This window comes from Panthera uncia, chromosome C2, assembly GCF_023721935.1.
Source record: "Panthera uncia isolate 11264 chromosome C2, Puncia_PCG_1.0, whole genome shotgun sequence".
Taxonomy (NCBI): Eukaryota; Metazoa; Chordata; class Mammalia; order Carnivora; family Felidae; genus Panthera; species Panthera uncia.
The window spans coordinates 59,093,968-59,107,084 of NC_064810.1; the positions used below are offsets into that span (position 1 = coordinate 59,093,968).

The 13,117-nt window shown below is 38.7% G+C and overlaps 1 protein-coding gene across 2 annotated transcripts in view; it reads left to right on the plus strand.

The window, feature by feature from the left end:
- GRAMD1C (GRAM domain containing 1C) overlaps positions 1-13,117 on the plus strand; it is a 102,193-nt gene that overhangs the window by 47,450 nt on the left and 41,626 nt on the right. The gene's annotated exons all lie outside the window — the stretch shown is intronic.

Consider the following 13,117-nt stretch of genomic DNA (forward strand, 5'->3'; position numbering starts at 1 on the left):
TTCTATGAAGCCGGCATTACTTTGATTTCCAAACCAGACAGAGACCCAGCAAAAAAAGAGAACTACAGGCCAATATCCCTGATGAATATGGATGCAAAAATTCTCAATAAGATACTAGCAAATCGAGTTCAATAGCATATAAAAAGAATTATTCACCATGATCAAGTGGTATTCATTCCTGGGATGCAGGGCTGGTTCAACATTCGCAAATCAATCAACATGATACATCACATTAATAAAAGAAAAGATAAGAACCATATGATCCTGTCAATCAATGCAGAGAAAACATTTGAGAAAATTCAGCATCATTTCTTAATAAAAACCCTCGAGAAAGTCGGGATAGAAGGAACATACTTAAACATCATAAAAGCCATTTATGAAAAGCCCACAGCTAATACCATCCTCAATGGGGAAAAACTGAGAGTTTTCCCTCTGAGATCAGGAACACGACAGGGATGTCCTCTCTCACCACTGTTGTTTAACATAGTGTTGGAAGTGCTATCATCAGCAATCAGACAACAAAAGGAAATCACAGGCATCAAAATTGGCAAAGATGAAGTCAAGCTTTCACTTTTTGCAGATGACATGATATTATACATGGAAAACCCGATAGACTCCACCAAAGTCTGCTAGAACTGATACATGAATTCAGCAAAGTTGCAGGATACAAAATCAATGTACAGAAATCAGTTGCATTCTTATACACTAACAATGAAGCAACAGAAAGACAAATAAAGAAACTGATCCCATTCACAACTGCACGAAGAAGCATAAAATATCTAGGAATAAACCTAACAAAAGATGTAAAAGATCTGTATGCTGAAAACTATAGAAAGCTTATGAAGAAATTGAAGAAGACATAAATAAATGGAAAAAGATTCCGTGCTCATGGATTGGAAGAATAAATATTGTTAAAATGTCAATACTACCCAAAGCAATCTACACATTCAATGCAATCCTAATCAAAATTGCACCAGCATTCTTGTTGAAGCTAGAACAAGCAATCCTAAAATTTGTGTGGAACCACAAAAGATCCTGAATAGCCAAAGTAATTTTGAAGAAGAAGACCAAAGTAGGAGGCATCACAATCCCAGACTTAAGCCTCTACTACAAAGCTATAATCATCAAGACAGCATGGTATTGGCACAAAAACAGACACATAGACCAATGGAATGGAATAGAAACCCCAGAACTAGACCCACACACGTATGGCCAACTAATCTTTGACAAAGCAGGAAAGAATATCCAATGGAAAAAAGACAGACTCTTTAACAAATGGTGCTGGGAGAACTGGACAGCAACATGCAGAAGATTGAAACTAGACCACTTTCTTACACCATTCACAAAAATAAACTCAAAATGTGTAAAGGACCTGAATGTGAGATAAGAAACCATCAAAACTCTAGAAGAGAAAGCAGGAGAAAACCTCTCTGACCTCAGCCGCAGCAATTTCTTACTTGACACATCCCCAAAGACAAGGGAATTAAAAGCAAAAATGAACTATTGGGACCTCATGAAGATAAAATGCTTCTGCACTGCAAAAGAAACAACCAACAAAACTAAAAGGCAACCAACCAAATGGGAAAAGATATTTGCAAATGACATATCAGACAAAGGGCTAGTATCCAAAATCTATAAAGAGCTTACCAAACTCCACACCCGAAAAAGAAATAATCCAGTGAAGAAATGGGTAGAATACATGAATAGACACTTCTCTAAAGAAGACACCCAGATGCCAACAGGCACATGAAAAGATGCTCAACCTCACTCCTAATCAGAGAAATACAAATCAAATCCACACTCAGATATGACCTCACCCCAGTCAGAGTGGCTAAAATGAACAAATCAGGAGACTATAGATGCTGGTGAGGATGTGGAGAAACGGGAACCCTCTTGCATTGTTGGTGGGAATGCAAACTGGTGCAGCCACTCAGGAAAACAGTGTGGAGGTTCCTCAAAAAATTAAAAATAGATCTACCCTATGACCCAGCAATAGTACTGCTAGGAATTTACCCAAGGGATACGGGAGTGCTGATGCATAGGGGCACTTGTACCCCTATGTGTTTATAGCAGCACTCTCAACAATAGCCGAATTATGGAAAGAGCCTAAATGCCCATCAACTGATGAATGGATAAAGAAATTGTGGTTTATATGCACAATGGAATACTACGTGGCAATGAGAAAGAATGAAATATGGCCTTTTGTAGCAACGTGGATGGAACTGGAGAGTGTGATGCTAAGTGAAATAAGTCATACAGAGAAAGACAGATGCCATATATTTTCACTCTTATGTGGATCCTGAGAAACTTAACAGGAACCCATGGGGGAGGGGAAGAAAAAAAAAAGGTTAGAGAGGGAGGGAGCCAAAACATAAGAGACTCTTAAAAACTGAGAGCAAACTGAGGGTTGATGGGAGGTGGGAGGGAGGGGTGGGTAGGTGATGGGTATTGAGGAGGGCACCTTTTGGGATGAGCACTGGGTGTTGTATGGAAACCAATTTGACAATAAATTTCATATTAAAAAAAAAAAAACAAAATGAAGAGGATTCTTACCATGAACATTGTATGCCAACAAATTAGTCTAAATGAAATGGACACACTTGTGACTAGAAAGTCATAAAACACTGCAACTGACTCAAGTAGAAATGAAAAATCTGAATAGACCTATAACAACAAAAGAGATTGAATTAGCAATAAAAAAAAAGTCTACCTACAAAGGAAATCTCAGGTCCAGATGGCTTCTTTGGTGAATTGTGCCAAATGTTTACAGTAGAATTAACATCAGTCCTTCACAGTGTATTTCAAAAAATAGAAGAGGAGAGAATACTTCCCAACTCAGTCATTGAGGCCACTGTTCCTTTGATAACCAAAACCAGACAAAGAACATCACAAGAAACCTACTGGACAATTTTTATGTTCATTGTGTCTCTGTTCATTTTGTCTATGATTATAGACATAAAAATGCTCAACAAAACCAAACCAAAATCCAAGCGAATTTAGCAAAACAAATCCAGCCACATATAAAAATGATTATATGCTGTGACTAGGTAGAATTTATACAGGTGATTCAACCTATGAATTTCAGTCAGTGTAATACACTATATTAGTAGAATAAAGGACAAAAATGACATGATCATTTCAATCAATACAGAAAAAATGTGACAAGAGCCAACATCTTTTCATGATAAAAAAAAAAAAATTAAGTGGGACTAGCAGGGAATTTCTTTGATCTAATAAAACTAACATACTTAATGGTAAGAGATCAATGCTTCCCACCTCAGGTCAAGAACAAGACAAGGATGTAGTTTCTTACCATTTCTTTCTTCCTTTCTTTTTTTTTAATGTTTATTTTTGAGAAAGAGAGTGAGAGTGTGTGTGTGCACGCACATGAGAGCTGGGGAGGGGCAGAGAGAGGGAAACAGGATCCAAAGCCGGCTCAGCACTGACAGCAGAGAGCCCTAGGCAGGGCTTGAACCCATGAACTTTGATATCATGACCTGGGCCAAATTACAATCTTTCTTTTCATTTCTGTTCAACATTGTATTGAAGGCTCTAGCCAGGGAAATTAGGCAAAAAAAAAAAAAAAAAAAAAAAGAAGTAAAAGACGTCCAATTAAAAATGAAGAAATAAAACTATCTCCACTGGTAGATAGTATGTTTTTGTATATGTAAAATTCTAAGGAAATCCATAAAAACCCATTAGAACTAATAAGTTCAGCAAGTTGCAGAACATATGATCAAAATACAAAAATCAATTATATATTTCTATACACTCAAAATGAACAATCCAAAATTAAAAAAAATATAGTTCATTTATAAATTTTTTTTTAACTTTTATTTATTTTTGAGAGACAGAGAGAGAGCATGAATGAGGGAGGGGCAGAGAGAGAGGGAGATATAGAATCCAAAGCAGGCTCCAGGCTTTGAGCTGTCAGCACAGAGCCCGACACGGGGCTCAAACCCGTGAACTGTGAGATCATGACTTGAACCGAAGTTGGATGCTTAACTGACTGAGCCACCCAGGCACCCCAAAAATAGTTCATTTATAATACTATCAAAAAGAATAAAATACTTGGGAACAAATTTAACAAAAGAACTTTAAGATGAACACTGAAAGCTACTAAATATTGTGAGAAGAAATTAAACAATACAAGTGAAAAGAGTCTCATGCTCATGGATCAGAAGACTTGATATTGTTAAGTTGGCAATACTCCCCAAATTGATATGCAGATTCAGTGCAATCCCTATCAAAATCCCAACTGGCTTTTTTTTTTTTAAAGAAATTGACAAGCAGATCCTAAAACTCATATGGAAATGCAAGGTACCCAGAATAGTCAAAACAATCTTGAAGAAGGAGAATAAAATTAGATGAATTAGTCTGTTAGGGCTGCCATTACAAAATACTACAGACTGGGTGGCTTAAACAGCATAAATGTATTTTCTCACCCTTCCAGAAGCTGAAAGTCCAAGATCGTGGAATGGGCAGGGTGAATTTCTGGTGAGACCCCTCTCATTGGCTTGCAACCTTCTCACTGGTTTTCCCTCTGTTCATGCACATTCCTGGTATCTCTTCCCTTTTTTTTTTTTCATTATTTTTATGTGGGTTTTTTGTTTGTTTGTTTTTTTGAGAGAGAGAGAGCATGAAAGCAGGAGAGGGGCAGAGGGAGGGAGAGAGAGAGACTCTTAAGGAGGCTCCATGCTGGGCATGGAGCTCAACGTGGGCCTTGAACTTAGGACAGTGAGATCATGACCTGAACCAAAATCAAGAGTTGGATGCTTAACTGACTGAGCCACCCAGGCACCCCAAGGTATCTCTTCCTCTTATATAAATAGCAGTCCTATTAGGTTAGGGCCCCACCCTCATGACTTCTGTCTTAGCTCAAGCTGCTATAACAACATGCTGTAGACTGGGTGGCTAAAGGTACAGAAATTTATTTCCTCATAGTTCTGGGGGCTGGAAATCTGAAATCAGGATGCCAGCTTTGGTTGGGTTCTGGTGAGAATACTTCTTGCTTTCTCATTGTGTCCTGACATAGCAGGGAAGGAGAGAGAGAGCCAGAGCCAGAGTGAGCAAACTTTCTGGTGTCTTTTCTTATAAAGGCACTAATCTTATCATGAGAGTCCCGCCCTCATTTACCTCATCTAAACCTAATTATCTCCCAAAGGCCTCACCTGCAAATAATATCACATGGGGAGTTAGCGCTTCAACATACGAATTTCAGGGGGGAGGACACAATTCAAACCATAGCAACTTCATTAACTTTAATTTTCTCCTTAAAGTCCCTGTTTTCAAATATAGTCACATTGGGGGGTTAGGGCTTCACATATAAAATTTAGGAGAATGCAATTCAGTCCATAACATTGGAGGACTTGGACTTTTTTTTTTTTTTGATGTTTACTGTAAAGCTGCAATAATCAAGGCAGTAAGTTTACTGGTGTAAGTCTAGACATATACATTAATGGAATAGAATGGAGAGTCCAGAAATAAAATCTTACACTTACCAGGCTTAAATTGATTTTTGACAAGGGTACCAAAATAATTCAACAGGGAAAGAAGTCTTTTCACCAAATGGTGCTGGCACAACTAGATAGCACATACTAAAGAATGAATTTTGATTCCTACTTTAGATGGTATACAATAATTAAGTCAAAATGGATCACAGACTTAAATGTAAGATCTTAAAGTATAAAACTCTCAGAAGAAACTGTAGCTGTGAATCTTTATGACTTTTGGATTAGATAGTTGTTTCTTAGATATGATATCAAAACCTCAAGTGACAAAAAAATAAATTGGACTTTAATTCAAAACTTTTACACTTGAAGGTATCCATCAAGAAAGTGAAAAGACAACTCAAGGACTAGGAGAAAATATTTGCAAGTTATGTTTCTGATAAGACATTCATATGTAGAACATAGAAGGAACTATTACAACTCAACAACAACAAAAAGACAAATAACCTATTAAGAAAATGGGCAAAGGATTTGAATAGTCATTTCTGCAAAGATCTACAAATGGCGAGTAAGTGCATGCAAAGGTGCACAATGTCATTAGCCATTCGGGAAACATAAAACCACACCAAGATACTACTTCACATTCATTGAGACAGCTAAAATAAAAAGCAGACCTTGACAACAGTTAAGGATGTGGAGAAACTAGAGCCCTCATACATTGCTGGTGGGGTTCTAAAATTTTGAAAACTGAAAAAACAGCTTGGCAGTTTTTATAATGTTAAACATAGTTTTTGCGTGACCCAGCAATTCCACTCCTAGGTTTTTATGCATGAGAATTGAAAGCATATATTCACACAGAAACTTGCACTTGAAGGTTCTTAGCATTATTCACAAAGCCAAAAAAGTGGAAATATCCTAAATGTTCATCAACTGATGAATGGGTAAACAGAGTGTCTATTCACAAAATAGAGTATTATTCATCAATACAAATGAGGGAAGTAATGATACATGTTACAACATAGATGATCCTTGAAACATTATGCTATGTGAAAAAAGCCAGTCCCCAAAGAACATATATTGCATGATCCTGCTTTTATGAAATGTCCAGTATAGGCAAAGTCATAGAAGTAGAGAGTAAGTTTGTTTCCAGGAGGAGGGAGAAATGAAAAGTGACTGCTAATGGATTTGGGTATCTTTTGGGTGTATGAAAATGTTCTAGACTTAGTGGTGATAATTGTACAGCTCAGCATATGCTAGAAACGTCTCAGTTGTACATTTAAAGTAAATTTTGTGATATGTGAATTATAGCTCAATAAATCTGTCATTTTAAAAAAAATGGCTTGGGGGGTCGTGTAGAGATTTCCAGCTGGTAAGAAAGGCTTCTTTGCAGCTGAAGCTTAAACATTGGAGGCCAGAACTTTACCTCCTCTCCTCCCCACTCTCCAGCTAAGCCACTCACTGGAGTGGACAAATTGTGGCCTTTGTGGCTCTTAGGGTTGAATGGTTTTCGAACTTTGGGGCAGCTGCTGAAGTTACGGTCTACCAAACAGTGCCCCACTTGGCTGCTTTCACTTTCTCAGAGTGCTGGGGACACGGAGAAGTGGCCTGGAAGTCCCCAGTTGGAGCAGAGAGGAGAGACATGGGTGAGGGTGGGGAGCTTGCCGAGCCCAACCCCTCCTCCCTCCTTAAGTGAATAGACAAGACTGGCAGTGAAGCACCATGTGCAAGCTCGCCTCGTCCCCATGAGTGTTTTTTGGTGTTTGGGCACCCAGGCTCCCCAGAGCCCTGTACCCATGTTCTTGGCCTGGGCAATGCTAGGGGTGGCGGCCCATGGATGCCTGGTCTGGTAGTGTGCGGCAGCCACCTGCAGGAGTATGGGGCAGCTGCACAAAGACTTCCTGCCCTACAGCTCTGCGTTGCCCTTTCAGCGTTGTGCTGCAGAAAGCCTGTTTCCCCTATGTTAGGCCCACCATGTTCGGTTATTTGTTGTAATTACACTGGGCTGCTCTTACTGGTATGGGCTGAAAACGCCAGTGTTGCCCTAGAGACCTGTCTAATGCTACCCTCCAATGCCAAGTTTTCTGAGTTTTTTGGGAATCCCCCAGTTGCATCCCTCATTTTAATAAGGAGCCAAAGACTGCTATTGCAACCTGCATTTGGTTATGTGCATCCTCCCCACATCCCATTTGCACTTACAGGTGAGAAAGTTGAGATACATCCTTATGAAAACAAGCAACTCCAGAGAAGTGATAAAGTTTAGGTTTACAGATGAGCCAAGGAAGAAACAGATTTGAACTGTAATGAAAAAAAATTTAAAAAGCTCTTTGAAGTGGGAGGAAGAAAGGTAATTCCATGGTACTTTTAAGGCCACCAAAGCATTTACTGGGTGGGAGTAAAATGTAAACCTCTTTGAAAAGATCCTGATGTCACCTGTGTTCTTGATGTGTACAAAAGGAGTGTCACCATCTTTATTGTAGTTTTGCTTTTTATATCTTTGGATTATTTGGTTCTTTCACATTGAACTTGTGACTATCTTGATTGGATACCATACCCTCATTTTAATAAACAGAATGGTAGCCATTTCTGCTATATACTAAAACAAAATCAATGTTTAAGCATATTGTGTGTTAAATACAATACAGAACTTAAACTCCAACTAAAGTTGGAGATGAGATCTCAGTTTTAAAACTGTCCTCACCATGGGGGCTCCTGGGTGGCTCAGTCAGTTAAGCGTCTGACTTCGGCTCAGTCATGATCTCACTTTTGGGTTTGTGGGTTTGAGCCCCGTGTCCGGCTCTGCATTGAGCTCTTGGAGCATGGAACCTGCTTTGGATTCTGTGTCTCCCTGTCTCTATGTTCCTCCCCCATTCACATTCTGTCTCTGTCTCTCTCAAAAATAAACATTAAATAATTTTAAAAAAAATAAAAAATAAAACTGACCTCACTAGAATTTTAAACATTGTGGAATTCACCTGGAAAAGGAACTAGAAAACAAAACCAAAACCACCCTTCCTGTATTTTCCTAGTGATCTTTGAAAAACAGTTTTTTAAAACATACTAATATCTGTAACAATTGTAGCAATTCTCAGTTATGAGGTGTTAGTTGTCAGGCATAATGCAAAGTGCTTGGTATAGTTTTAGTATTGTCTGCAATTTTTACACACTTCAGTTGCCTTATAGTTTTTGAAAGTGATAAAGCCGCATTGCTTAGATTTCTTGATCTTTCATAATACTATTCTTTCAAAAAAGCAAAATCCATAAAATATACAGTATAACTACAAAATTCTATAAAAAACCTAAGCCATTTGAATAATACATTATATATATATATATATTATGCACATATACACACACACACATATATATTTTTTTTTTTCCCAAAAAATATTTTTAGGGGCACTTGGGTGACTAAGTCGGTTGAGCATGTGACTCTTGATTTCAGTTCAGGTCATGATCCCAAGGCCGTGGTATTGACCCCTGTGTTGGGCTCTGTGCTGAGCGTGTTGCCTGCTTAAGATTTTCTTTCTCTTTCCCTCTGCCCCTCTCTCCCATGTACACCCTCTCTCAAATATGTAAAATGAAAAAAAATTTAATTACAAAATATTTTTAGAGAATTTAAGTTCAGAATATTATATTTATGTTTACTTGTGACTGGGGATCTGAGAGTAAGAGTAAGTATGTCTTACTTAGTTTTACTTCTTACATGACAAGGCCTTAAAAACAAAGCAAACTAATCTAGAAAAAAGATTAAGGTAAATACAACAAAATGATTTTTATTTAAAAAAATTTTTTTTAACGTTTTTTTAAATTTTTTTTTTATTTTTGAGACAGAGAGAGACAGAGCATGAATGGGGGAGGGGCAGAGAGAGAGGGAGACACAGAATCGGAAGCAGGCTCCAGGCTCTGAACCATCAGCCCAGAGCCCGACGTGGGGCTCGAACTCACAGACTGTGAGATCGTGACCTGAGCCGAAGTCAGATGCTTAACCGACTGAGCCACCCAGGCACCCCAACAAAATGATTTTTAAATTGTGTGTGTGTGTGTGTGTGTGTGTGTGTGTGTGTGTGTGTTCTGTGTGTTTTATTGATTTCTCCAGTAAAATAAATCCACAAAAAAGGAAAATAGCTAGAGGCAAATACGATGCCTTTCAGAAAGAATGCTTTTAAAAGTACATTTTTTTCATTCATAAGCTTCGTCTGATGTATTGCTTCAGAAAGAACAGTTTATTTCAGATATTTGACTTAGCTTAACATAAATCCTCAGTGTGTAGACATGTGTTTAACCTGTCACTATGGTTAGTCATGCAGTAATTTATAGCACTTCAGCTTAGTTCACAACCTTTGAGCTTAGCACCTTTTCCTAAATTTTTTTTTAATGCTTATTTATTTTTGAGAGAGAAACAGAGTATGAGCGGGGTAGGGGCAAAGAGAAAGGGAGACACAGAATTTGAAGCAGGCTTCAGGCTCTGAGCTGTCAGCACAGAGCCTGAGGTAGGGCTTGAACTCCTGTACAGTGGGATCATGACCTGAGCTAAAGTCAGATGATTACCCATTAGATGATGACCCAGGCTCCCCAGCACCATTTTTATAGACAGCACGTTGAGTATCTGCAATTTGTGGGGCCAAAAGACAGTGGCAGCTCCATTCTTTGATACAAACAATTGGTGGTTTCTGTCTTTTGTGAAGAAGTGTGCAACCATGGTTTAAGATAATACTGTAGGCCTTTCCCCATCCTCAGCTATTTTGTTTAAAGCTCCTACCCCTTCCATGTTCTATTTCAGAGCCAAACAATCTTGCCATCTGTTTTTGTATAGTCCACAAAGTAGGAATGGCTTACCATTTTTAAGTTGGTTTTAAAAAAATCAAAAGAAGAATAATATTTCATGGCACAATTATATGAAATTCACATTTCCTTGTCCATTAATAAAATTTTACTGAAACATAGCCACATTCTTTTGTTTATTTATTATATGGATGCTTTCACACTGCAGCAGCAGAGTTGAGTATTTGCAAGAGACTGGCTTACAAAGCCTAAAATATTTACCGTATGGCCTTTCACAGGAAGTTTTTGACCTCTGAACAATACTACAGCCAAATTTATCTTTTTTAAAATGTATGCCTACCAATATTAGCTTCCTGCTTAATACCCATTTCCCTTGGAATAAAAATCTAAAATTTTATCTAGTGACCCCATGATCAGGCCCCAGCCCACCATTCCAGCTTCATCTCAACACATCCTCCCCATTCTTAAATGTTCTGCCTTTCTCCCCTGCTCCCCCTACAGTAGGTGTTCAAGCATGGTCTTTGTGCCTGCTTCTTTCCCGCCCCTAGTTTGAAATGGAACTCATTAATGAGACCAAGTCAAGTCCATTCCTTTACCTTTCTATAACATCTTGCAATTTTCCTTTGTAAAGTTCATTATACATATAATTCTGTGTTCTACTTCTGTTCTCCTTGCTTGACTATAAACTCCCTGAAGATAAGGACCATGTCTGTCTTGTTCATTGTTCATAGTGTTCATTGTTCATAGTGACCAGGTCAGTATTCACTATAGAACTTTGGTATACATCTTGTTTTACTCAGTATCGTCTGGCACTCTGTCAACAATGCCCTTTACTCTCAAGAGTGGACAATAAGTTATAGTGTTACATTATACATAGTAGATGCTCAATAAATACTTTTTGAATGATTCAGTTTAGTAAAAAACTTTAATGATTTTGACTCCAGATGATCATTACATTTAAATAACAAGACTGTTTCTGGGGGGGCCTGGGTGGCTCAATCGGTTAAGTGTCGGACTTTGGCTCAGGTCATGATCTTGTGATTTGTGGGTTCGAGCCCCACGTTGGGCTCTGTGCTGACACCTCAGAGCCTGGAGTCTGTTTCAGATTCTGTGTCTCCCTCTCTCACTGCCCCTCGCCCGCTCGTGCTCTGTCTCTCTCTTTCAAAAATAAACATTAAAAAAAATTTTTTAATAAAAAAAATAAATAACAAGACTTTTTCAATTCTCTGCTCAAGGAAAAGGCAAAGGATGAGGAGAAAACAGGCATTTGGTTACAGAAACAACAGTCAAGGTATGCCTTAACTCAGTTTTTTAAACCTCTATGCAACATGAGAACAAATGATTATTTGGAAACACTGAAGAATCCTCAGTTGCCAAAGGAACGTTATCTTTTGTATACTTGAATTATCAAGAAAACAGGATGAATATATAAGGTTATTACTTAAAGAAAATTTTTTTAATGTTTATTTATTTTTGAGAGAGAGAGAATGCCTGTGCAAGCAGGGGAGGAGCAGAGGAGACAGAATCCGAAGCAGGCTCCAGGCTCTGAGCTGTCAGCACAGAGCCTGATGCAGGGGTCGAACCCACAAGCTGTGAGATCATGACATGAGCCGAAGTTAGATGCTCAGCTGACTGAGACCCAGGTGCCCCTAATAAGGTTATTACTTTTAACAAAGCTTAAAAGTTAAAAGTTTTTTTGGTTAAAGCTCAAGCCTCAATATTAATCCTTTCATGTTCCTTGTGTTCATGTTCCATGTTCCTGCCAATACAGGCAGGATGTGTATAGAGTCAAATTGCTCTTTTTGTACTATTTTTCTCTCAGAGAGATAATGGTGGTCTCTCTTGCCAGTATGTGGGGGCTGCTATGAAGCTAGCTCTTCATGCAAATTTAAGAATACATTTTGAGACTGATTATTTAAAACCAGAGTCTCTGAGAGCAAAAATTTGCACTCATTTTAAATTCTAAGGCTTAAAGAGACAGACTGGCTTTCTGACTTATTTCCTAAGGTCAGAAGCAGGGGCATGTGTCAGAACTAGGGGTAAGGTGATGAGAGGAGCTCTTCTGATATACACAGACCCCCCACCCCTCCAAATTTTGATTCATGTCATTCCAGCTTCTGTTTTGGGAATTGCTAATAGGAGAATGACAAAAGGGTGTCCTATTCCTCAGGTGTGTTGGGGAAAAATGGATTTAAAATGGTTGGGGGTGCCTGAGTGACTCAGTTGGTTAAGCATCTGACTTCTGCTTAGGTCATGATCTCACAGTTCATGAGTTCCAGCCCCTCATTGGTCTTGCTGCTGTCAGCGCAGAGCCTGCTTTGGATCCTCTCTCCTCCTCTCTCTCTGTCCCTACCTCTCTCTCTCTCTGTCTCTGTCTCTCTCTCTCTCTCAGAAATAAACATTTTAAAAATAAATAAAACGGTTGATTATACTCGTATGTATAAAGAACAAATATGTCAGTCTGAAGGGGGGTTGGCTGGACTTAGGCCAAGAACTTAGGACAGAAAAATAGAGTTACAGAGGCCAACTGAGATCGCTAGAGAAATGTACAGAGATGAATCATCAGTCCACACCAACATCACAGTTGGTCCTTTAAACTGTCTACCTTTGCTCTGATTCCATGCTTATCATGCAAATTTCTGATTAGTAATACCTGACTTACAAGGTGTTGAGCACCCTGTGTGGCGGAATGAAAGATTTCCAGTGACTAGAAAGGACTGTCCCCCTGTTGTGCATTAGTGCATTTACCACTGACAGAGTATATGCAGTATATGAGTGTGGCTTGTTAAAGCTAGCCACTCTGAGTGCAACTACAGGCCACTGACAGTGCTGGGGCCATTCTCCAAAAGGCGGTCAGTTTAGGAAGTTAATGTCAAATTCTGAGA